The 5,002-nt window shown below is 35.5% G+C and overlaps 1 non-coding gene across 1 annotated transcript; it reads left to right on the forward strand.

Annotated features, from left to right (window-relative positions):
* Window positions 1-4,255: 4,255 nt before the first annotated feature.
* Window positions 4,256-4,357, forward strand: LOC123582011. Its single transcript, XR_006704144.1, has one exon. It is a non-coding gene; the product is annotated as a U6 spliceosomal RNA (small nuclear RNA).
* Window positions 4,358-5,002: the final 645 nt, after the last annotated feature.

The raw sequence follows: 5,002 nt of genomic DNA on the forward strand, positions 1-5,002 counted from the left end.
ACACCACTAGCTTTCCTGGGTCTCTATATTGTATACAGCAGATCTTGGGACTTCTCAGCCTCTATAGTCATATGAGCCAATTCTTTAAAACCAATCCATTTCTCTCTCTCTCTCTCTCTCTCTCTCTCTCCCTCTCTCTCTCTCTCTTCTCTGTCTCCCCCAACCCCTCTCCTATTAATTCTATGTTCCTGGAACATTCTGACTAATCCAAGTGATCTTGGGCAGACGCCCAGTGAGTCTGGGTAGAATGTTGGTTAGAACAGAAGCAAGAGGCAGATAGTCCACTTTTGCTCCAAGGAAAGATATAGAGTGTGTTCCTCAGGATTGGAGGAAAAGGAAATCTCCAAAAAGCCCACAGAATTGCCATATCAAATGAAAAATGGGTGAGCTGGTGATCATTTAATAAACTAGAGTACCATTCAAAAAGGATCTAATCATCCCTTGCCCCAACCACAGGGAATATAGAAGCTATCTATGATGGGAAGACAGACTAGCTTCCTTTTTGTACTGCTACCCTGCAGAATATTGTATTGGGCCCTTTTCGGGAATGGGAAATACTTTATATCAGATAAGAAGGTGAAACTTTGAAATTAGTTCAGACTAGGCTTTCTCAACCTGCATCTGAGAGTTTCATACCAAAAAGTGTACTGAAAAGCCATGGAGGTACATGATATACTATCCAGAAACAAGTCTGAACACAGCATTATAGAAAGTTAACTGTTTGAATTCTATTGAATCCTACCCATTCATAGAAGTTCAACAGTGATTTTTCCCCCATTTCCTTTCAAAATACTTAGTAGGGAAATATTCACAAATGCAGGAATATGTTTTAATGATCTGTGGGGTCTGAGAAACACAGCTCTGGAGGCCAGGTGTATAAGGGAAAAATGACGCAGGGGCAGAATGGCATAAAGTTGTGGTAGTAGGAATCTTCAAAGTTATAGTCATTTTTAGAGCTCTCTGATTTTGTCCTGCCATCAGGGTAAATAAATTGGAATTTCCTATTTGTGTGTTTCCACTTAGGGGTAAGATTTTTAATAATAACATATTTCCTCCAACTGTATCAAAAGATTTAATGGTGATAGAAAAAGGGTGCTACGGGTGGAATTAGAAGAAAGTTAAAAGTCAGTGCTTTTTTTGTCTAAATGTTATGCCTTTCTGTGCAGCCATCTTTGAATTATCAAGAGGATAATTCAATCTCTGAATATAATATGAAAATTAATATGTTCATAAATGTGAGGAATTTTTAGGAGAATCCTCATATGAAACAGGGATTTTATTGATGAAATTTAGAAAGGAGTTAAACATGGACATACAGATATAGATACAGATACACACATGTAAGTGTGCAGTCCTGTGGTGGTGTGTACAATTATAATTTATGTACATAAAATTTAATAACTATTCAAACTTCAAAGTAGTTCTTTACAGGAGTGAAGACTGGTATTCCATTATTTTCCTTTTCTATATTCTTTTGCTTTTGCTTTAGAAAATGCAATAAAATTTTGCTGGGAATCATTGAAAAGTATTTCTAAAGGAATTGAGAGACAACAAAATATAATACAAATGTATATATAGATTTAGAAATTTCTGAAAGTAACATCAATAAATGCATAGTGTTAATTTTCCATTATTACAATGTGTTAAGCATTAAATATTTTAAGCTTTAACTTTAAAAGGTAAAATTCAACTTCAAATATTGAGTGAGAATTGTTTAATTGCATCATTTGGTACATTTTCCTCTATTTGAGTTTTTTTCTTTAATTTCCTGAGGAATTCTGTAAAGAAATTACCTATGATTGAATATATCTATAGGTTAGTATTGGGTAAATAAATATGTTAAGTAAACACTAAAACTCTCAAAGAATATCTATTTAACTAATCCTATCTAAACTGCTTAATTACTTATGAAAGCAGTGGTTAATTAGTGGTTCTCTAACCTGACTGCACATTAAAATTATTTGGGTTTTATTTATTTATTTATTTATTTACTTATTTATTTATTTATAAATGGTTTATTTATTTATTTTGAGAGAGAGAGAGAGGGAGAAGAGAGAGAATCTCAAGCAGGCTCTGCTCTGTCAGTGTGGAGTCTGATGCAGGGCTCAAACCCATCAACAGTGAAATCATGACCTGAGCCAAAATCAAGAGTTGGTTACTTAACCAACTGAGCCACCCAGGGGTCCCTGGGTACTTTTTAAAGATACAGATGTCCAGAACCTATCTTCATGTAAGTGGTCTGGGATGGGACAAAGGAAATAAGTATGTTCAAAGCTCTCTAGGTGTTCCTGACCCATGATCACTAAGTAAAAGTAAATCTGTAAGCTTTGCAGTTACTATTACTAATAGTTCTTGTTCTCTAGAATTCTCTCTTCTGCATTAAAGAACCCCCCTATAGCCTCTTATTAGGGAATAACTAATTAATTTGTTTTTCTTATGGATTTATCCCTCAAAAAAGGTTTCCAGCATACTTGCAAAAGTCGATTCATGAATATTAGAATGGAGAAAAACTGTGTTACATTAAACGTTCTGATTTAGTTAATATGGAATATGAAGAAGAGATTTTGAAATAAAGTGTTGGAATATACAATAAAACTGACCTAAGATAAAAAGTATTCAAGATGGGGTATCTGGGTGGCTCAGTCCTTTAAGCATCTGACTTTGGCTCAGGTCATGATCTCACCATTCGTGAGTTTGAGCCCCGTGTTGGGCTCTGTGCTGACAGCTCAGAGCCTGGAGCTTGCTTCGGATTCTGTGTCTCCCTCTCTGCCCCGCCCCTGCTCACACGCTACCTCTCTCTCTCTTTCTCAAAAAATAAGTAAACATTAAAAACAGCTTAAAAAAAAAAAAAAGAAAAAGAAAAAGTATTCAAGATGAATTACCTGAGGTAAGTAAATGAAAGTGGCACTAATGAAGGAAGATATGAATGAAAAGAAAAAATAGGGTTCAGAAAGAGGAACTCCTTCCAAATACATTTGGGCCCATATCTCAAATCCTGCTTTGTAAAATGTCTTTTAGCTTTGCATTAAGAGTATGTGGGCCCCTGTTTTTCCTTAGTGTGAAGGCTAGGTCCTTCTTTTCTTGTACACTGTCCTTAATAGGAATCTCATTCCAAAATCCAATCAGAATGAATGAACATATAAATAGCATCCACATGGTTTTTTTGTGCTGTGTCTTTTACTTACATAATTTTAGCTAGCTCTAATCCATTTTAAGCCAAAAGTGGCTTGTTGGTAATTTAGAGGAAATCATTTGAAAATTACCAAAAAACAAAAAAAGGCATGCTTTCAGTTTAAAGATTTTAGGAGTCATAAGAATGATGGAGTGAGGAAGACTAGAACATCATGTATGTGTGTGAGGCTGTTATTCCTTGTAAGTAAAAAAATGCCAAGTACATGGGCAAATTGACTGTAGTATGGTTAAGCTCTGACCTGAATTGGGCCTGATAGCCTTGCTAAAGATTTAAATTGAACATACAGTGAGAAAAATAAGAAATTTCCTGGGTCAGGTAATGGCTGAGGGCATTGGAAGAGACTAAATGAGTGCAAGTTCAACAAATTACTTCCTGAATAAAAGATGCCATATCTGGTAAATGCCTTCCCTGACAGGACAGAAGAAATAGTTTCAACTACCACATAAAGGCTAAGATAGAGATACTAACATAGGATGCAGAAGTTCTCAAGTTAATAAAGTATGGTTTTACTTTATTTCTAAGTATTTCTAAGTATTTTCAACGATATCTAGGGTTCAAAGCTTATCTCTTCTTAAAAAGTAAGTTTGGTAGAGGAGGCTGGGTGGCTCAGTTGGTTAAGCGTCTGACTACAGCTTAGGTCATGATCTATGGTTTGTGAGTTCAAGCCTCACATCAGGCTCTGTGCTGACAGCTCGGAGCCTGCTTCAGAGCTCGCAGCCTGCTTTGGAGCCTAGAGCCTGCTTCGGAGCCTGGAGCCTACTTTGGGTTCTATGTCTCCCTGTCTCTCTCTCTCTCTCTGCCCCTTCCCTGCTCACACACTCTCTCTCTCCAAAATGAATAAACTTCAAAGAAATTTTAAAAGAAAGGAAGTTTGGTAAATTTGTCCTCATTAAGGAAAAAAACTATATCTGATAAAATTCCCATGAACATAGTCCACAAGAAAATAATAAACCGGAGGAAAAATAAACTTAAAATGTACTGACAGTTGAAGAGTTGTTTTCATATATAAAGTATCCACAAAAATCAGTAAGTAATAGACACCAATAAGAGATTCATAGAAAAGTCCTCACTTTGGCAGCACACGTACTAAATTGAAACCACATAAAGATTAGACGGTCCCTGCTTAAGGATGATACACAAAGTCCTGAAGCATTCCATATTTAAAAAAAAAGATAGATTCATAGAAGAAAGTGTGTAAATAGCAACATGGAAACAGCAAGAGTTCAATAAATGACTAATAAACAAAGAAATGCCAAATAAAATGACATTTAATATATTTTTAAATAAAATTGAAAGATTCTTGATTCTCCGAGTTGTATGGTAGAAAAAAATGCATAGATGTAATAATAAAACATTTACATATAGTTTTAAATGGTAGTTTGTGCCATACAGAGAAAGACAGATACCATATGTTTTCACTCTTATGTGGATCCTGAGAAACTTCACAGAAACCCATGGGGGAGGGGAAGGAAAAAAAAAAAGAGGTTAGAGTGGGAGAGAGCCAAAGCATAAGAGACTCTTAAAAACTGAGAACAAACTGAGGGTTGATGGGGGGGTGGGAGGGAGAGGAGGGTGGGTGATGGGTATTGAAGAGGGCATCTTTTGGGATGAGCACCGGGTGTTGTATGGAAACTAATTTGACAATAAATTTCATATATTAAAAAAATAAAATAAAATAAATGGTAGTTTCTATTTTTCAATTTAATTAATTTATTTTATTATTAATTAATTATTATTATTATTTTGAGAGAGAGAGAGAGAGAGAGAGCTTGTGCACAAGCAGGGGAGGGAAAGATAGAGACAGAATCC

Source organism: Leopardus geoffroyi, chromosome A1 (genome assembly GCF_018350155.1).
Source record: "Leopardus geoffroyi isolate Oge1 chromosome A1, O.geoffroyi_Oge1_pat1.0, whole genome shotgun sequence".
NCBI lineage: Eukaryota > Metazoa > Chordata > Mammalia > Carnivora > Felidae > Leopardus > Leopardus geoffroyi.